General features: G+C 42.8%; 1 long non-coding RNA gene across 3 annotated transcripts in view; it reads right to left on the reverse strand.

Moving 5' to 3' along the window:
• Nucleotides 1-22,254, reverse strand: part of LOC116495557 — a 191,313-nt gene that overhangs the window by 65,844 nt on the left and 103,215 nt on the right. For 2 of the 3 annotated variants that reach the window (XR_004253956.1, XR_004253955.1), the window contains exons 3-5: nucleotides 5,044-5,121; nucleotides 4,302-4,469; nucleotides 2,109-2,286 (exon numbers count right to left, since the gene is read on the reverse strand). This is a non-coding gene — a long non-coding RNA (uncharacterized LOC116495557). The remainder of the gene's footprint in view (nucleotides 1-2,108; nucleotides 2,287-4,301; nucleotides 4,470-5,043; nucleotides 5,122-22,254) is intronic. The other variant, XR_004253957.1, reaches the window with a different exon arrangement.

Here is a 22,254-nt window from a genome sequence, read left to right on the forward strand (position 1 = left end):
ACTAAAGATCATTATTTGGGAAACTCAAAGTTTCTAAAGCCACACATTGGGCTTTGACTGACCTACTCTATTTTTGGAGAGGACAGTCAGTCATGAAATCTCCCTAGTCTCAGACCAGGCTGAGGGTCACAGTGTATCAACCGTATCACTTCACCTCATAAACATCTGGAATTTCCTCCACAGCAGTTTTTATAATAAAAGATCCCTTCTTTCACACACTGAACTGTTACTTAGTGGAAAGCAAATGTATCTCACAAACAGGGAAACTCAGGACAGCCCGAGCTTTCCCCTTATTCTGCCCCATGCCAACAAACTGGGATAACCTGTTCCCTCTGAACTTCCACAGGCTATCTTCCAGAAGTGCCCCCTGCAGGTGATGCTCACGACACCTCCTCATGTTTGACAACTGTATTTCTTCTTAAGAAGACTTCAATTATTTAGCATCCTTAGGACCTCTTGCCTCCTGGCAGAAAAAGCCCTCAAAAAGCACACACGTACACGACTGCCATGTCTGGCAAGGCATTTTTATCCTCCATGTATTCTTCTTCAGGAATGCAATACAAGTTTTAAAGCAGGGATATTCCACTCATGAATTTCCAGCGCAGGCTTGACTCTACACTCCTCCCATGGCTGCTGTCAAGCAGCTCATGCTCCCTACTTCTCCCGTGTTTTCAGGAAACTTTCCACCTCTGCCATTTCTCAATTATCTCCCACATTCCCTTCCCTCCTCTCGCACAAGGCCTCCCCCTTCTCTTGCCCCTAAACAGTCCTAGTGGATCCCAAAATGTCCTATCACCCACTCCTACTCCTCCTGTCACCCTTGAACATAGCAAAGACTGAGCTTTTCTGTTCTCTCCCTCTTTTGCAAGACCTCCCTGTCAGCCCCTTATCACCTGCCTCCTCTTTTCAATTGCCTTTTGCTGCTCGGTGTTCCGAAACACAGCAAAAGACCAAACACACGCAGGATGACTGATCGCACTCTGACAAGCACAGCTCACCTCAAGAGGCAGTCCGTTCGGAGCCTGTCATTTACATCAGGCAGCCGGGCTGTTAGAGCAGCTGTAAGTCAGGCCACCCGGCCAAGCAGCATGAATTTACGTCCTGCTCTGTTGGCCGTTGGCTTGTGGGACTGGGCGTCACTCCTCGGGCGCAAGAGGAATGCAGGCTGCCTCTTAACTGTCCCCATGCCATACAAATCATCCTGCAAAGTACATGCCACGCGAGTCTGTCATTGAGTCTCCCTCAGCAGCTTGGTGGCATATCAATATTTCTTGATTTTTACACAGCATCATCTGTGTCGTTCGTACCATTATTACATTTAACTCCCCTTCTGTCTCAATCTTATGTGACATACTATGTTTTACTCAAAATATGCACATACCCTAACTTTACTTGGGAATGATAAATAGGATCTTCAGAAAGCTATGGAGCATATGTTTGCTTCTACTAATTGATATAAACTGTTTTCCTTTTTAGGGAACTCTGTTCAAAATAATTCTACACTTATTGGATTTAAACCAGAATATAGACTGTTTCAGGGTGGATGGCTGATGGCAGCGTGCTGCCTGGTAAGCTGACTGCAAAGGAGGGATCCAAAGCAACTCGTGTCTAGTGAGGGTAGCTGTTTCTCCATCAAGATATGACTGTTACAGCATCATGCTTAGTTTTCCCTGCCTGCACAAATGGTAATAGTATATGTTTATCTACTCTGAAGTCCTGTCATCTGATTCTAGCACTTTTGTACAGGTGACAAAAATTATGATAAGCCTACATTCAGATGGTTAAAACAATTGTGTGTACCAACATGAGTAAGTTTATGCTATGAAGAAATGTTACTGCTTACAAAAAGATGGATGAAAAATGACTTGTACAAACAGATCTTCTAATATAAATAAAACATGCTTTATAGAAGGTTAAATAAAACTGCCTGGCATAATTAGATAGTACAATTCCTTGTAAGAAAAAGGCCACCAACACAGCAATACTGGAAGAATAACTATCTAGAAGAACTGAACAAAGGACTGGTAAATTATTTAAAAATATATACTAAAATACCTATTTGAAACAGACTACCATTTCTTGTATGCGATGAGTCCTTGTAAACTTACTGAATGAATCCTTCAGCACGTGCCTTCAGCTCCATCCCATCTTCCAAAGTGAGAGTCACACTGGGAGGTGCAGTGGAACTGCACAGAGTGGGAAGGACAGCGCACCTCTGTGCCTTGGTTCCCAGCGCTGGCAGCCATGTGAATGGACTTGTGTCTGCCCTTTCCCTGTTCCCTTGCTCTAAGGAATGCAAGATTATGTAAGACACCGGAGGTTTCCAACCAAGAAATCAAAAGAATTTCTATACACACACACACACACACGCAGACACAGACACACACACAGACACACAAACACACACACACAGACACACACAGACACACACACACACACACACACACACACAGAGTTAGGGGAGTAGGAAACAGTCTGTACAGACTCCTTTCATCTCACCTGCTACTCTCCAAAACAGAAAGGAGAACTAAAGCAAAAATCAATTACGTTGCATGGGTACTATTTCCATTTTTTTTCTTCCACGGTTGGTATTATTTAGATATTTACTGAAATCGACTTTATTTCTAGAGGTAATGAATACTTAATCTGACTCTCCCCATTCACACTAGCAATGTAATGGAAATCAACTTTCTCACAAATCTCATCCCCCCCAGAAGAGAAGGATTGCTGATATATGTGGGCTTGCCTACAAATGCAGTGGAAGAGAAATATTCATGAAAGTAGTAAAGGGAGCAACCCAATGAATAATCAAAAGATCTGAGTGTGCAGAGCACAGGAGCTAAGATTTTCACACATATGAAAACACAAGAGAAAAATGTTTTCCTGGGGATATCATCTCAAATCAGCACATGGAAATGAACATGCAAAATACATTTTTCTATAGATGATTTTGCTTTGGGATGTAAGAGGGGTGTAAAGTAAATGGTACAATGAGGAAAAAATAATTTACGTATTTTTTTTCAGTAAATGAATATAAGCACATGCTCATTAGACAGAACGTAAAGCACATGACATATCCCAAGCAACAGAACAACACACGAATAGGAAATGTGTCTTCCTTTATCAACTCAAATATTCACAGGCAAAAAAACTTACAGACAAAGAGTAATTTACAGTAGTTTGGAAGTTGTTAATTTAAACTGCAGAGAAGAAAAACGTGTCAACAGCAACAGTGGGCCTCCACCTAAAGTAGAAAAATGTGCAACAGATACTGATTTTTCTCACTGAAGTGTTTGGAAGCCAAATGTTTGCAGGATTAATTAGAAATTATGTTAATTAAGGAGTCAGGACACAGCCACGGTATCATCAGGCTTGTAATGGTGGAAGACTTTTCAACACGTTTTGAATGTATGAGCTTTCTGATTTCAGTCTATACTTCCTGAGCATCTTTGATCTCAGAACTGGCCTCATGTTTAATTTGGTTTCCTTCTCGCTGTGGAATAGTAAATCTGAACTTGCCTTTCTATCTAAATGTTATGGCTGAGCAATCAATTAAACATTCAGTGGTGCAGTGCAACAAGATCATTGCACAGACCAAGTTATTTTCTGATCCATTCTTTTGCAGTTTTGGTCCTACTTGTAAACATTTAACCCACTCTGAGAGTCTCAGAAGAATGCATAAAGGAACTAAGATGAAAGTGAAAGAGCATTCCCATGAGTCAGCTGTACTTTGAAACTAGTTTTGATCTCACCCTGTTTACAGCCCTCCCCTGTGCTCCTTTATGGCAGTCACATAGCCCTACCCTGGGTCAGAGGAAATGGCAAACTCTAACTTTCCTTCTTCACCCACCATAAGGAGCAAAAATTATCCTCAGAATCTATTCTGACACCAGACTGGGAGCAAAAATTGAAAGGTAGACATAATTCACACCTTTAACATGCCTTTAATGTAAGAACACAAATGCACACTCAGTGAAACACTGTTGAAATACAATGCGAAGTGGGGTTTTTAACTTGGGAATGAGATACAGGAGACCATGCTTTTTTTGCAGATCTAACAAATTTGAGATTTCATGGTATTTAAACCTGGTTCAATCCCATTTTCACTTTTTTTTTTCATAAATTTTCAGCAATTTCACTAAGTCACATTTGACATTCAGACTGATGTCCCAAATCTAAGTAAGTTGCTATAAACTTCATGAAAATCAAGAGCTCAGTAAAAGACATAAAATAAGCCCTAAGGGGTGAGAACATCTCTGCTTGTTTCTCTCCTTAATCCCCACATTTCAGTTTGTACTTACCCAGTCACCTCATGTATACCAGCACGTGCTGTCTCTTGCACTGTGGGACCACTGGCTACGTGCTGAGGAGCAGGGAAATGTGGGATGGAAGTGGGGCACTGTGGGGAGATGAGGGCAGTCACAGCAGAGTCAGAGTCATTAGGAACTAGGCTTCAACTAACTCCAGTGCTGAAAAATGTAAAAAAAAAAACATTTTGCTGTTGTTTTGAAACAACACAACATAGACATTGCTGCAGAAAACATGAATATGGAACACCATATTAACAGAGTATTCAAAGTGGATCGCTACCAATGCAAACGTGCCATGTCATTCATTTTATTCACAGCAACCTGTTATCCTGTCTGAAGAGTAGATGGAAAGTGTTTTTAAAGAAGGCGGCTTTTGTCCTATAACTTAACCTCACAGTAAATACAGAAGGCTAAAAGAATTTGGTTAACCTATGAGAAGCAGCTCCATCCTAGTATTTTTTCCTCTGAGAAGCACATGCACCAACACATACAGATTCTGTGTGCGTATTCTTCTAGCAGTAACTACACAGGAGATTCAAGTCGACATTGACACAATGGTAACCCATTTATGGGTTGTTTGCTCTTTTATAAAATCAATTCAAGCAATGAATTGACAGACAACTGTGCTAAAAGATAAATATTTAAATATTCAGACAGTAAGCTTTTCCCCAGATTCATACTACATCCATTGCTATTAAAGCAGCCTAAGAAGCATCCAGGCAGATTGTTTTACCTAGAGATGAAAACTGATTTTTGTCCTTCCTCTGCTATGCTTTGCACTATGGTGGCAGAATGTTATAATGAAACAGCTCTGTAAAATAGAAGAAAAATAAGTGAGAGGAAAACAGCAGTTCACAAGGTGATATTCTTCCATCAGTGTTTTTGCACAGGTCGGAACATAACAAAGCAACTTGGTTCGATACAACTTTTCATAGTACACTATCAAAATTTTATATAATATATCTGGTAGAATTCCTCTTCCTACATGCTCGACTGGCCATCTTAAATTACACATTGGACTTGGTAGTTAATCATTCTCTGTAACATTTCTACTTCTGATTTAAAAAAATAATGTGTCACATATTCCAAAGACCAGAGGACTTTAACAATAACTATAAAGAAAAAAAAATAAGTAAGGGAGAACTGATAGATGATGGACATTTGTTCTTAATTTAAGTATTACAGATATCCGTGATGTTTTTCCAATATTGCTTTATCACAAAACATACTGCGATGCCAATTTCTGATGTTCTGCTACTCAGCACTTACAGATGATACACACCTGTTCTGGATTTGACTTCAGAACAAAACCTCCAGAGCTTTTATTTCACTGTATTTTGTTTCCTGAGTTGAAATTCTGTTTATACATTAGGCGTTTTACTGGACATTTCTCAATATATGCATATGTTTGTGGGGACTTTTGTTTTACCACAGTGAGAACACCATTTGCTCTAAAGAAAATACAGTTCAGCTTTCTACAGGAGATGAAGTAATTTGAAATGCTAAAATTTTCCTTTATCAGACTCAGCCTTATGTGGAATATCAACTAGAGCTCTCCAAAATAAATGGAAGCTGTGTGATGAGAGTCAAGCACATGTTGAATCTCTGCATATGTAAATGTCTTACACAACACACATGGGTAGCATCTGTGCAACTTCACAAAGTATTTCACTGTGATGAAGTTTCTGCCGTATTTTTATAGACTCATAAGTTTTAAATGTGGTACACAGAAAGAACGTGTGGTGCTATAAAAGGTCAAATCGATATATACATATTTAATTAATACGGAATTTCTTACGTATACCTTGTCCCTTATCTTCACCCAGATGAATGCTTATTGAGATGAAAACAGAAGGGACCTGTGAGGCATGAGCATTGTAACACATTTTTTTTTACCACTTAAAGTAGAAAGAGAAGAAAGAAATCAGGCATGCTCTGGATAATATTCAATGAAAATAGCTCGCATTTTAAAGGAAAACTATACTGGAAAAATAAATCTGCTTTCTAATTATCATATAGAAGAGGGAAGACTGTAAAATCTCATCATTATCGTGAAAAAAAAAAAAACATGAACACTTTTGCTTTTTGAAAAGAAAGATTGTCAATGTTTTATTGCCACAATTTTCACCTCCACCACCACAATCTTGCATCCCAAATACCTCCCAGGGTTTGTATATTCAAAGCCTGTTTTGTTTTGTCTTGTTGTTGCTACTATAATATGCCTTACTAGAGTAGCAATATGACAAAACTTCTGGAAAGTGAACTCTCCAATTAACACCAAACTGAAGGAACATGAAAGTAACGTATAAGAAGGGAAGGAGTTACTGGAAAAACTGACTTGGAGCTTATGTATTTCTTTACCTTAAAAAACACAACAGGAGGAATGGAGGAACTACACGATGAGTCTGGCATGCTGCCGTATAATTCTCAATAAATAATTCAAAATACTGCTTTATACTGATGCTGCCACCAGGATAATTTCTGCATAACAAATTACTTTCATATTCAATTGATGGTGAAAAGAGGTAAGTATCATCTGATAAGTAAGATTCTTACTTACCTGTTGTGATTTCATTGCAATTCCTGAAAATGAGAGGATGAAGTCATGTTTTTTAAAAACCTGACATATGACTGAGAAGATCAGAACTAGCTGTGCTGTAGACAGCAATCCTGACCAACAGGGGAAAAATTTCCATCTTTAAGAAAAATGTGAAAGGTTACTCTGCAAATGGTTTTGCTTCTGGGAATTATTTATTATATTTATTTTTAGGACATGAAACAGGATTCTAAATCCAAAGTTAAATTAATACTGTGTATGCCTATGCATCCATTGACCACATAACTTTTAAGCTAAGTATTTTCATGACATAAATTCTTTCTTTTTAATCTTTTTTATTTATATTAAATCACTGTAAGTTCATAGCCAGATTCACCATTACAGTACTAAAAAGGTGGCATTCTTAAAGGAGGCAAGGAAACACACCCTAAGTGCAGTGTGATTTGGAAATCCCTTGCCAATGACTAAAATCTCACAAATGCACATTGAAACTCACAGTTTTTTAGTATTTCATGTCACTGTCAATATATTGATTCTGATTTCATGACAACTGTCAACAAAAAGTTTTAGTAAAACTATATGATAAATAGCATAATACAATAGAACTACAAATCACAAAAAAAAAAAAAAAAAAAAAAAAAAAAAAAAGAACGTTGACCAGATTTTCAAAAGCAAGCACACAAAGCATTTATGCATACTCATACACGCAAACTTTTGAAATGCTGACTCTGGAAAATAAAAAATATATTTTAAAATGGTCTGTAGTTCCACAGTTCATGGCATAAATCCAGGGGCTATCTTAGATAATGGATCCACAGTCAGGATCCATCCTCCAACTCAGCCTCTGAAAATTCATGGATGAGCTTTGGAAACCAACTTTTTAAAACACAGTAGCCTAAAGCTATGCACATAACAAGTACACAACCGTGTACCCCGGTAAGCAAGCAAAAGTTACAAATACTCTCACTAGAAATTACTTGAGATGTTGCCCTTTTTACGTTAAGGCCAGGTTTTTTCATTTACCCTGAAAATGGGCATGATTCACATTAGCAGGCATTCCTTACTGGGAATTCAGAACCTTAAAGCCTGTCAGTCATTTTCATCAGCCTGAGTGGAAAAGATACAGCACTGAAAAACAGGTAGCAGAGGTAGTGATAGAAAAAGTAAACATAGTGAAAAGGCACAACTGTCAAAGTTAAAAATGTATCATTACACACAGTATGCCATCGCACTCCTTGGTACTTCTGAAGGTATTTATCATAAAATGTAACTTCTGTGCAAAACCACTTAGCTAATCAACTGTCAATATCAAGTCTTGCGTTTTCTGGGCTTTGTAGATTTATATTTGTGACTAGTAATTTTTTTTCTATTCCTGAAATGGTTGCTTCTGCTCCAAAAATAATCATCTGGAACACTGAAAACACATTTCTGTAGTTCAAGGAGTTTCTTGACTGCTGAGAAACAGCAAATATCTGCTTGCATCCGTTGCAAAGTGAGAGTTTCTCAAAAAGCTCTGCCTATTTGGAAAGTGTTGGGTAACTAAATGCAGCTAGCAGCTTCCTCACTAATACTAGCATAAGGAAATAATCTGTTAGAGTTTAGCTCAGGTCTGCAGCTATGCATGTTTTCATCTTTGTTCATGTGTTGGGATACACTTACCTACTGTGTTACACACTTGTACAAAGTTCTTCCAAAAATGTATGCCGTAATCAACTGTGGAGCTCATGCATAACAAAAACGGGAGGTGTCACCGAGTAGTGGGTTTACGTGGCAAGGTTTTGGTAGCAGGGGGCCATAGGGGTGGTTTCTGTGAGAAAGATCTAGAAGCTGCCCCATGTTTGGGAAGGGCCCCATTGTTTTCCAGAGCTGAGCCAATAAGCGATGTTGTTTTGCGCCTCTGTGAGAGCATATTTAAGACAGGGAAAAAAAACGCTGCGCCACACAGCAGCTGGGAGAGTGAGAGGAGTGAGGAACAGCCTTGCAGGCACCAAGGTCAGCAAAGAAGGAGGGGGAGAGGTGCTCCAGGCGCCGGAGCAGAAGTCCCCTGCGGCCTGTGGTGAGGACCATGGTGAAGCAGGATGTCCCCCTGCAGCCCATGGAGTACCACGGTGGAGCAGGGTTCCACGCTGCAGCCCGTGGAGGAGACCACGGTGGAGCAGGTGGCCCTGCACTGACGTAGGCTGCCGCCTGTGGAAGACCCCTGCTGCAGCAGACTCCAGGCCAGACCTGTAGCCCGTGGAGAGGAGCCCACGCAGGAGCAGGTGATCTGGCAGGAGCTGCTGCCCGTGGGGGAGCCAGGTTGGAGCAGTTTGCTCCTGAGGGATGGGCCCCGTGGTATGGACCCAGCTCTTCCAGAACTGGAGCAGTTCTGGAAGAGCTGCTGCCTGTGGGAAGCCCATGCCGGATCAGTTCATCAAGGACTGCATCCCGTGGGTGGGACCCCACAGCACAGGGGATGAGAGTGACCGAGAAGGAGCGGCAGAGAAGAAGTGCTGTAGACTGACCATAACCCCCATTCCCCTGCGCCGCTCAGGGGGAGGAGGTGGAAGAGGGTGGATGGGGGGGCAGAAGGTGCTTTTGGTTTCTTTCCTTTGTTTCTCACTTCTCTCGCTTGTTAGTAATAAGCAATAAATCTTACTATCTCCTTATGCTGAGTCTGTTTTGCCCGTTACAATAATTACTGCATGATCTTCTCATCCTTATCTCAACCTTTGAGCCCTTTTCACATATTTTCTCCCCATTCCTCTTTGAGGAGGGGGAGTGAGAGAGCGGCTGTGGTGGAGCTCGGCTGCCCACTTGAGCAGAACCACGACACTCTACCAACACAATTGTTTTCAAGATGGAACAGAACAAGCTGGATAAGAATAGCTTCATGGGAGATACAGGAATAAGGATTAGTCTCCTACTTTTTGAACTGTTTTACATGGGTGGAAAGGAAGGAAGTGTCTTGTAAGTGTAAAGCAGTAATTCAAAGACACACAGACTGATATCCAGATCAGTAATCCTGTCTACAACTGAAGCACGCTAAATATTTCCCAGAAAAAAAAGCACATCTAAAACATGCTATCATCAGTAAGATGCAGTGGCGTACTTCTAATCTTGGCTTGTAGCTATTTTTTGCTGATGGTATTTAAACACCTTAATTGAAAATATGAAAATATTCTGATTAATATCCAAAGGAACAAAAAAACCCACGTAAATTATTCAAAATTTTCACACCTAAAACTGTAAAGCAAACTGCTTGATGATGCTTTCTTAGATAGTCCTTTCAGAGTCATTTACTGACTTAACCAAATAAATCTAAAAGCAGAAAACCAGACAACATATTTCCACATCTGGAGTCCCATGGAATTCATGGTAGTTATGACGTGATGTCAGATGATATTATAACTTCAAGGTGATTGATTACTATAGCAATAACTTAATTGTATTGCAAAACTGCACTGGCTATTTACTAGGAGATAAACTGAGGTGCTTTCTGTGATTATGCCAAGTGATAAATTCCTCATCCACCACACTTCACATATAATGTGCACCACTAATACAAACTCCAGCAGATCCATCTTCAGTTTTTCTCATTTACTGCAAGTTGTACTGACATGGTATTCAATTACCTTCTTGGCACAGAAAATCCTTGTACATCATAAAAACAACAGCGGTAAAATCCTGCTCTGGTACATAATTTGGTACTTTTGAAAATAAGGAGAATATGAAGACTGAAATAGGCTGGCAGCAATGCAGGCTAACAGATTTTTAGACTGACCAAGTGTGCAAACAAGGGCTTGTCTATACAACTGCAGTAGAATACGTTCTCACGTGTCAGTTGCTCGGAGGCATTTTACTCCAGACATTACACATCTACCACACTAACAAGAGGCCAGGTCAGGAAGCACAGATCTGTGGAAGGAGACAGTTCCTGCTGTGTCCTACAGTGCAGGTAAAAGCAACTTAACTACCTGCACAGAGAACACAAAAGGCTTCTGATTCCTCTTTTACACTGTTTTATCTTTAGATATTTTACTAGAGGACTGTGCACACTGCAAAGATTCTAGCACTGCCTATATGATTGCTTAATACAGTATCTGAATAAAAGCAGTTATCTCAAAGCCTAGAGCTCTCTGCACAAGCCTGTGCACATCGTGTAAGTGAGTTTTGTGTTGTGTCTGCAAGAGAATCAGACGCATGATACAGCTCAATTCCAGCATCAACGTGGTAGGAGAAAATGCTGCATTACACGTGCTATGCATGTGTACATCTATGTTTTTATGAGTAGCTGTAGCAAATCATTAACTACTTGGAAATTAGTTCTACATGCACACACGTACACAAACATCAGCTAATGCTGACTACCCACAAAAGGCCAGGTTCTCTGTCAGTTAATCCTAAATAGCATTTTACTTAATGGATGATATTTACTAACGCTTCTTCATTGCAAACAGGTAGAACTATTTAATGTATACAGTGATAACAATTTTAACTTGGTCATTTTTGTGTTTGTCATTTTGAGTTTATCTTTCTTGAATTGGTTTTCTTGTAACAAATCCCACTTTTCCAGAGAGGTTCAATATCTGTAAATGATGGATTTTAGATTTGACTGGTTCCTTGGTTGGCTCTTTTTATTTTTTTCTTTCTCTAGGGACATTTTACTATATAACCAATTGGGTCTCCTCTTGAGTAATGTTTGAGAATCCTTACTGGAATAGAGAATGTGTCTAGCAGTCACATTATTTGCACTGTAATCAGATGGTTGCAGTAGTACCCATCTCTGGCAGTTTACTTGCCTTCTCCTTTCTCAGTGTCTGTCTATGCTCCCAATTTGCATGGCATTTATCATTCTCAATCCTAAACTGCTTTATGTTTTGCTAGCTTTCCTTCCTCCCATCCACATTCATTTTAGCACTATACATTTCATGCTTTTATGGTGTTTATAATTGAGCTCCCTTCAAAGATATTTTTTTCTTGGCATATTTTCCTCTGTCTTTTTGTTATCCAGATGGAATTAGCTGAGAGTTTCTCTCATTTGGAAGTATTTTTAATTAGGAGAAAAACAACTTATTTTTTTCCTCATCTTATTATTTTGACTTCTTTAATTAGCAGCTAATGTACGAGAAGATGAAATATACTAAAATGAAGACTTATTAACCAGCAGCGTTAACATTGTCATGGTCTGTGGGGTAGGAGGGTGGGAAGAACCTTCTGATAGAGAAATTTTAAAGCTGCCTCCAGGGGACACGTGCATACGTACTCATTGGAATTTAATTAAAAATGTCATTGGAAAGCTGCTGAATAACCTCCATCTTAAACAATTAAACCTAAACTCCTAGTGACTCAGGCTTCCCTAGATCATTCATTATAAGAAGCTTTGTCTAGGTGCAATAGACTACTAATGTTAATGTCAGCCTGAAAATAATGTTCAAGGGACTCAGAGATACACAGGTTAAGCCATGTATCAGAAGACTACCAAAAAGTTAATTTTGTAGAAGGCACTTTATCTAAAACTGAAATGTAGTTACGTGGCTAGGCTGCCAAGCAGAAATGAAAAAGTAAAGAGAAAAAAAAAAATTAGGTTGAGGGTATGTTAACAAAATAGCAATACAGGCGCCTAAACAGATGTGGGCTTCAGTTCCCAGACTATAAACTTGATCTCTTTTGGCTTCAATTTCAGAACTCTATGCTTCTGACATACATAATTTTCAGAAGACACTAAGTCCATTTAGAACAGGTATACATTTGGTATTTAATAAAAAGCCTGAATCATTCACTGGTGGAGACAGGCTATAAGGGATGGTGTCACCATAACTGGTTAGCTCTTCCCAGCAGTGCTGCCCGACGGGCACTTTTCATAAGCAGGGACAGTGAGCATCAGCAACGGTGAACTGGCTGGCTGCTTTCCAACCATCTAACACTCTACAGTAATTAGAAACTGGGCTTGAGCTCAGTCTTCTGCTGGAAACATTTTTATATGCATATTTACTTTTCTGTATAGACAACGAAAACTTTTCTCTGAGGCGAAATCTCATCGTAAGGTTTTGAATTTTAACATGACATAAAGGCCATGAGGCCCTGGGCAACCCTATCAGGGCAGCATCCATGGCAGGGGGTTGGAACTGGGTGATCTGAGGTCCTTTCCAACCTGAGCCATTCTGTCATTCTATGATAAAGTAACATCAACAAGCCTCCTTTTTTCCTTGTTTTTCCCAAGATGGATGTAATCACTGACTAGAAGACTATGTTATAAAGTATTTTAAGGTTAATTTTTTGGGACACTGCCTATTGTTGGAAAGGTAATATATTGTATTATAAGACTTGGATACAGCAATGAATGATTTAAATAATTCAAATACATTTCTGGGGTAGTTCATAGAGTAACAAACTCAACAAACCATTTCTTCCTGCATTCCAAACCAATTTCTTCTCAGAAAGCAATTCCATTTGAAAACAACTGATGCACACTGAGGAACAGTAAATTAACTTTTACTACTAAGGAGAAAGTCCCATATGTCACTGTGGACAATTCAATGAAAAAACTTCTGTTTAGTGCAGATAATCCATCAGAAAGATCAGAAGTGTTCAGAAAAGCATTAGGAATGGACTGAGCAATAATCCCAAACCTTATAATGCCTCTGTATCAGTGAGTGGTGTATTCTCATCCGGAGTGCTGTGTTCAGGTATGGTCTCACGACTGAACAGATACAATAAGCAAAACTGGTTTTGAGAAGGAAGTGCTGCCTAAAGGCATAATGAGATTCATGTGTGAGAACAGATGAGATTAGGACCGCTTTGCTAAGAGGATTTTACAAAGAGGGGGAAGGGAGGAATTGCAAAAGCAGTGTGAGAGCGCAGTGCCAACCATCTCCAGAAACCCTGAGGGTCACTGACTTTCCAGGGTGTCGGAAGGAGCTGAGAGCACGCAGCTTCTCCAGGAGTGTGATGCCACTTACCCATCATTTCTCTGGGCTCCTGAGGTGAACACAGAAGGTGTTCCCCCTGCTGGTTATGTCAGATGCCCTTTCTAGCTCATCTTCCTCTCTCAGCTTGTTTATCACTACTTTTATTTCATTGACTTCAGTGGTATTTTTATTTTTTTTTTTGACTTGGCTCCACAGTGCTATCCACCTGCTCAGCTTCAACTTTACTGCCTATAATAGGCCAAAAAAAAACCAGCTCTAATAAAATACTCACAGTCTTGGCACATGTGAATACAATAAATGCATTAAACTGTTCAAATGCAATTTATTTGTGAAAAAAAATATATCAAAAAACAGATTCCTGAATAAAAAATCCCCTGAAGGTGGTATTTTCAGTCCCTTCATTGGGCCACATTCTCAGATGTGTAGAAGTATGTAAATCCAGATCCATTTACTTAGATCCAGCACCAAAATATAGAATCCCATGCACTGAGAAATGCAATCAGCTGCAGACAAACTTATGTATGTACGTCCCATAATCACATAGACTCCTCAATGCAACCCCACACCTATACACATTAACTTCTGTTACACTGGAAGCTAACACATAATTTAGAAACCACAAATTTTAAAGAAATTCCAAAGGAATTTCTTTCACAGTGTAGAGGAAGAAACAGTTCTACATGCATCACTTTGTGTCCTGGAATAATACTGTACATGCACACACTATCACACCTAATTCCAGGGAGGCTCGGAGCACACAGCAATGGCAAACAGCTGTGAGAAAATATCATTGTTTTCACAAAACGGTCCTCATGTGATTTCCTCCTTATGTTGCCATGAAGAAAGCCCAATTTTTGCAATTGTCTCTACAACATTTCTAGAACGGAGTAGAATCTATCATTCATTTTATTATTTTTTAGGAAATATTTTTTCCTATTTTTAATTTATTTCTCAAATTATATAGCTATGTAGTAACACCTTTATTACTTGCTCTGATATTCTCCTGTGAGGAGAGGCTGGGAGAGCTGGGACTGTTCAGCCTCAAGCAGAAGAGGCTCAAGGGGATCTCATCAAATGTATCAAATCAATACCAGAAGGGAGGGTGCAAGGAAGCCAGAGCCAGGCTCTTTTTGGTGCCCAGTGCCAGGACAAGAGACAGTGGGCACAAAATGGAACACAGGAGGTTCCCTCCAAACATCAGGAAGTACTGCTGTGCTGTGCGGGTGACAAGAGCACTGGCATAGGCCGCCCAGAGAAGTTGTGGAGTCTCCTCCTTGGAGATCTTCTAAAGGTGCCTGCACATGGTTCTGGGCACACTGCTCTGGGTGTCCCTGCTTGAGCAGGGCTTGGACCAGGTAGACCCAGGGGTCCCTTCCAACCTTGACCTTTCTGTGGTTCTGTAGTAATACCAGACAAACAGACCACTCTAAAACATAGAACAACAAGAAAGTTGGTGGCCAATAGGCACAGTATATGCAATTTGCACAATGTACTCTTTCAAATATGGTGATATCTGTAAAGAAAAAGATATTCCAAAATGAAAAGCTAAAGACAAAGAAATACAGCCTCCATTAGAACATGGTTTCCAGGTCAACTCCTGCCTTTTGACAAATCAATACAGAACATGAAATCCATTGTAAAGAGACTTGGGCTTTCAAGCCCTCATTAACCACATTGCAATGCTGATTGCAAGTAAAAAATAACAATAATAAAAAAATGAATTAAGATAAATTTTCTGTGCCTATCTGTGTAAGAGAGAGATGGAAAGGATCCATGCAGTTCTGGTTCCAGCTGGGATTCTGCTGCTTCATACTCTGACATAAATTACAATTGACTCAACTCATCTTTATTACTGAAAAGCTATTATGACTGTAAGAGAACTTTCTCCTACAGATGAAGATTGAGGCTCTAGTATGACTTTGATCGTAAGTCCTATCTTCACTTTCTGTATCCAGTTATTCCATTCTCAATGCCACATAATGTTAAGAATGAACTCTTCAGACTTTCCTCCCCCAAAAAAACTGTAAACACTGGAATTGTGGATGCTATGGATATTTTTTTCATTTTAATTTAAAAATAATAATCAACCATCCAGTATAAAACTAATGAGAATGGGGTAACAAGTTTGAAGTTTCACTGAAGGAGTGTTAGTGCTAGTTTTTATATGCTTCCAGCTCCCATATTAGGAATGTCTGGGTTACCAAGAGAATCAGTTAAGTCCCAACTTCTTCAGTACAGGAAAACATTGTTGAGTGAAGCAAAGAAACAATACAGAAGATGAGTGAGATGTAAATGAGTGAGCTGATAAAATGTTGAAAGTGAGCTAAAAGCCAAAAGCATCCCTGGTGTTATTTCAGGGAAGTTAATGGATTGACAGCAAGGATAAATCTGAGACTTGGAATCAACATACAGATGGTTAAAAGGTTCTACCTTAACCAGTAATTTTCTTGCCTGACCTACACCCTAAGAAGTTATGCAACAGGTTTCTGTACTAATAAAAGCTGCCTTCTGTTGGCTTCTGTTTTCATTTGACCCTTCAGAGGATCCATTCAGGGCCTGCCATAGTCAAAGTAAAATGTAATTCTAAGCACAAAGCTTCAGGTGTATGAGCAGATGGTCACCTTATCTCTGAATGTCAGTTCACCAGGTCGTATGCAGCAAGCTTTCACAATACAATTTAATGGAGATGACCATACATCGGCAAAAAATGGAGATCGCCATTTGCCGAGGCGATCGGCTCCGGGGCAGACGCGTTCTGCAGCGGAGCGGGGGATCGGGCCAGGCAGGGCTAATTTTTTCCGGCATCGAGCCTACTTGAGGGAGCCGCCAGGACCCGGCAGCCCTCGTGAGGGAGGCTGACGAGGCGAAGGCGGAGCCAGCAGCGCCCCCTCCCCGGCCGTTCAAAAGCTGCCCCTAGGGAGCGCGAGCGACCAAGAGCGCGGCGAACAGGGCGGGCAAACAGGGCGTGGCGCGTCAGAAGGGAGTGGCGCGGCAGTTCGCGCAGGCAGGGCGCGCAGGAAGGGCAAGAGCGCTCCCCCTACACACAACCAACACCTCGTTAACAACAGCCGTAACTAGGCGATAATGGTCGCCACCAGGCACGGCGCGCTCTCCAGAAAGTCGGTACACACGCAGACCGACTACCCGTTAAAAAATGCCGCAGTTCAGGTCACCGGATGCATGGAGTGTCTGAGCCTGTTGCTGCCATCGGCGGGAGGCAGAGAAACTGCGTGCGTGAGGTGCGAGCAGGTGGATGATCTGGTCCGCATGGTGGCGGAGCTCAAGGAGGAGGTGGAGAGGTTGAGGGCCATCAGGGAGTGTGAGCGGGAGATAGACTTCTGGAGTAACTCCCTGCAGGGCCTCAAGGGGAGGTGCCGAGGTGAGACTCCCCAAATGGGGGCGGACCCCCTGCCCTGTCCCCGTCGGGCAGGGGGAGGGGATCTGGGAGCTGAGGAGGAATGGAAGCAGGTCCCTGCTCGACATCGCAGGCGATGCTCTCCCCTTCCGGCCCCACCTTCCCAGGTGCCCTTACGCAACAGGTTTGAGGCCCTAGAGATTGAGAGGTCGGTGTGTGAGGAAGAGGTAGCAAATGTTCCCAGGAGGATGCCTGGGGCGAGGAGGTCGACTCCGCGCCTCAGGACTGCCTCCACCAAGAAAGACAGGAGGGTTATTGTTGTTGGTGACTCGATTCTTAGGGGAACAGAGGGCCCTATTTGTCGGCCTGACCCTACCCGTAGGGAAGTCTGCTGTCTCCCTGGGGCCAGGGTCAGGGACGTTGCCAGGAAGCTTCCTAACCTGGTACGCCCCTCTGACTATTACCCCCTTTTGATAGTCCAGGCGGGCAGTGATAACATCGAAGAGAGAAGCCTCAAGGCTATCAAAAGGGACTTTAGGGGAATGGGTCGGTTAGTGGATGGAGCGGGAGTGCAGGTGGTGTTTTCGTCCATCCCTATGGTGGCAGGGAGGGGTTCAGAGAGGACACGGAAAGCCCACCTGTTAAACACGTGGCTCCGGGGCTGGTGCCAACGCAGAAATCTTGGGTTTTTCGATCATGGGGCACTTTACTCAGCACCTGGCCTGATGGCCGCAGACGGGTCCCTATCCTTTAGGGGAAAAAGGATCCTGGGCCAGGAACTGGCAGGGCTCATTGAGAGGGCTTTAAACTAGGTAGGAAGGGGGATGGGGCTGAGGCTAGGATTGTTGGGGCTGTGCCAGGGGGAACAATGGCAAGGCCGGAGGATAAGGCAATGGCCCAGCTGAAGTGCATCTACACCAATGCACGCAGCATGGGTAACAAACAGGAGGAGCTGGAAGCCATCATGCGGCAGGCAGGCTACGACTTGGTTGCCATCACAGAGACGTGGTGGGACCAGTCTCATGACTGGAGTGCTGCAATGCCTGGCTATAAGCTCTATAGAAGGGACAGGCAGCATAGAAGGGGTGGTGGTGTGGCTCTCTATATTAGAGAGTCTTTCGAGGTTGTAGAACTCGAGGTTGGGAATGACAAGGTCGAGTCCCTTTGGGTTAGGATCGGCAGGGACAACAAGGCTAGTGTCCTGGTCGGGGTCTGCTATAGACCGCCGAACCAGGATGAGGAGACGGATGAGGAGTTCTACAGGCAGCTGACAGAGGTTGCAAAATCATCAGCTCTTGTACTCGTGGGGGACTTCAACTTCCCTGACATATCCTGGAAGCACAACACAGCCCTGAGAAAGCAGTCTAGGAGGTTTCTGGAGAGCGTGGAAGATAGCTTCCTGACACAGCTGGTTAGTGAGCCTACCAGGGGAGGTGCCCCGCTAGACCTTCTCTTCACAAACAGAGAAGGACTGGTGGAGGACGTGATCGTCGGGAGCTGTCTCGGGCAGAGTGATCACGCAATGGTGGAGTTCACTATTCTTGGCGAGGCCAGGAAGGGGACCAGTAAAACCGCTGTATTGGACTTTCGGAGGGCTGACTTTGAACTGCTCAGGACACTGGTTGGTGGAGTCCCTTGGGAGGCGGTTCTGAAGGGCAGAGGGGTCCAGGAAGGCTGGGCGATCTTCAAGAGGGAAGTCTTCATGGCGCAGGAACGGTCTGTCCCCACGTGCCCAAAGACGAGCTGGCGGGGAAGAAGACCGGCCTGGCTCAACAGAGAATTGTGGCTTGATCTTAGGAGGAAAAAGAGGGTTTATAAGCTTTGGAAAAGTGGGCAGGCCACTAAGGAGGACTTTAAAGAAGTAGCGAGGCTGTGCAGGGACAAAATTAGGAAGGCCAAAGCTCATCTGGAGCTCAATCTGGCTACTGCCGTTAAAGATAACAAAAAACGTTTCTATAAATACATCAACACAAAAAGGAGGACTAAGGAGAATCTCCATCCTTTACTGGATGCGGGGGGAAACTTAGTTACAAGAGATGAGGAAAAGGCGGAGGTGCTCAATGCCTTCTTTGCCTCAGTCTTTAGCGGCAATACCGGATGTTCTCTGGATACCCAGTACCCTGAGCTGGTGGAAGGGGATGGGGAACAGGATGTGGCCCTCATTATCCATGAAGAACTGGTTGGTGACCTGCTACGGCACTTGGATGTGCACAAGTCGATGGGGCCGGATGGGATCCACCCAAGGGTACTGAGGGAACTGGCAGAGGAGCTGGCCAAGCCACTGTCCATCATTTATCAACAGTCCTGGCTATTGGGGGAGGTCCCAATTGACTGGCGGCTAGCAAACGTGACGCCCATCTACAAGAAGGGCCGGAGGGCAGACCCGGGAAACTACAGGCCTGTCAGTTTGACCTCAGTGCCAGGAAAGCTCATGGAGCAGATCCTCCTGAGAGTCATCATGCAGCACTTGAAGGGGAAGCAGGCGATCAGGCCCAGTCAGCATGGCTTTATGAAAGGCAGGTCATGCCTGACGAACCTGATCTCCTTCTATGACAAAGTGACGCGCTGGGTGGATGAGGGAAAGGCTGTGGATGTGGTCTACCTTGACTTCAGCAAGGCTTTTGACACTGTTTCCCACAGCATTCTCCTCAAGAAACTGGCTGCTCTTGGCTTGGACTGGCGCATGCTTCGTTGGGTTAGAAACTGGCTGGATAGCCGGGCCCAAAGAGTCGTGGTGAATGGAGCCAAGTCCAGTTGGAGGCCAGTCACTAGTGGCGTCCCCCAGGGCTCGGTGCTGGGGCCGGTCCTCTTTAATATCTTCATCGATGATCTGGACGAGGGCATCGAGTGCACCCTCAGTAAGTTCGCAGATGACACCAAGTTAGGTGCGTGTGTCGATCTGCTTGAGGGTAGGAAAGCTCTGCAGGAGGATCTGGATAGGCTGCACCGATGGGCTGAGGTCAACTGCATGAAGTTCAACAAGGCCAAGTGCCGGGTCCTGCACCTGGGGCACAATAACCCCAAGCAGAGCTACAGGCTGGGAGAGGAATGGTTGGAGAGCTGCCAGGCAGAGAAGGACCTGGGAGTGATGGTTGACAGTCGGCTGAATATGAGCCAGCAGTGTGCTCAGGTGGCCAAGAAGGCCAACAGCATCCTGGCTTGTATCAGGAACAGTGTGACCAGCAGGGCTAGGGAGGTGATCGTCCCCCTGTACTCAGCTCTGGTGAGGCCGCACCTCGAGTACTGTGTTCAGTTTTGGGCCCCTCGCTACAAGAAGGACATCGAGGTGCTTGAGCGGGTGCAGAGAAGGGCGACGAAGCTGGTGAGGGGCCTGGAGAACAAGTCCTACGAGGAGCGGCTGAGGGAGCTGGGCTTGTTCAGCCTGGAGAAGAGGAGGCTCAGGGGCGACCTTATCGCTCTTTTTAGGTACCTCAAGGGAGGCTGTAGCGAGGTGGGGGTTGGCCTGTTCTCCCACGTGCCTGGTGACAGGACGAGGGGGAATGGGCTTAAGTTGAGCCAGGGGAGTTTTAGGCTGGATATTAGGAAGAACTTCTTCACTGAAAGGGTTGTGAGGCACTGGAACAGGCTGCCCAGGGAAGTGGTGGAGTCACCATCCCTGGAAGTCTTCAAAAGACGTTTAGATGTAGAGCTTAGGGATATGGTTTAGTGGAGGGCTGTTAGCATTAGGTTGGAGGTTGGACTCGATGACCTTGAGGTCTCTTCCAACCTAGGAAATTCTGTGATTCTGTGATTCTGTGATACAGATGTGGAACAAAATGGTTTCAAACAGGCACAAAGCAAACAAGGAATGTGTCTAAATTGTGCAGTTTTGAACAGCTGAAAACAAAATAGCTTTTGACTTGTTCTTAATAGTCTTATTCAATTGTCGGAACTAAAGAAAAATTCCCTCTGGCAGTTTAATATATGTAGCACTAGCAATATCACGTTCTCAGGCTATAGAAACATCAATTTTTCCTTATTCACTCTGGCATTCTTCAGATGATAGCATTAAGCTGTGTATTGATACACTCTACAAATTCCAAAGACTAAGAAACTTTCACTCTTTAGCTTCTAAGAATTAAGCTTTGGAAAAAACAATCAATACAAACTTAAAGGATTAAAATGGCAATGGCAACCTGATTACAAGGTCTACCAGCTAAAACAGATAGGAGATCAGCTAACAGGTGTACCACGCACATTGTGAGATCGGAGGAGCACAAGTACAATTGCTCTATAGAAGAGTTCATCAATACGCAGAGTTCTTAGGTGGTACAAAGCTACATAGCACTGATGGCACCCTATGTGAAATCCTCATTATTCAGGAGACAAATTGATATCCTCTATCATATACACCAGAACATGCACACATTTCCTGTAGATGACACCTGACAAAAGAGTATGTGGAAAATCGATGTGCCTACCACCAGTTACAGCAAGGTGGGTATTTCAGGCAAAAGCACCGAACTGTGTATGATTAACCACCACCAAGTATGTTCCTGCATTGATCATAGGCAGCACAGACCAGAGAAGAGGATCATAATTCCAACTCATCTTGGAAAACTGGAGAAATAACTGAGAAACAATGAAAATTAAAATAGACTATAGTCATACAGGATATGTAGGACAAATCAACTGCACAGAGATAAGAAAGGGGAAGACAGATCTGTTTACAAAGGATGTGGGCTTTGAAGTGAATTACCAGCCAACATGCACGAATGATTTCACTCTTCAGAAGAAAAATGTAATCATAGCATCAGGTTGCTTGAAGGCTAATACTAGTTGCAAAACAATAATCTAACATTTGGCTTAAAGAGTTGGGTTTCCTATTTTTGTTTCTTTAATTAAAATATGATATTACACAGTCCCTACCATGGACACCAGTAAACATACACAAAGATCCTTCATACCAGTATTTGACAAACCTCTATCCCACAGGAGAATAGCTATAGAAGTGCCAAGTAACATGATAGCAATAGTACAGCACCAGGAAGGCTGTGCTGTTTTAATGCAGACTCAAATAAAATGCATAATCTGTGTATGTAAACAACTCACAGTCTTTGGCAAGCATGAGACTTCCAGCAAGGTACATCTGATGACTGATAGTGAGATGGATTTACGGGT

The sequence above is a fragment of the Aythya fuligula genome, chromosome 16, assembly GCF_009819795.1.
Source record: "Aythya fuligula isolate bAytFul2 chromosome 16, bAytFul2.pri, whole genome shotgun sequence".
Lineage (NCBI taxonomy): Eukaryota > Metazoa > Chordata > Aves > Anseriformes > Anatidae > Aythya > Aythya fuligula.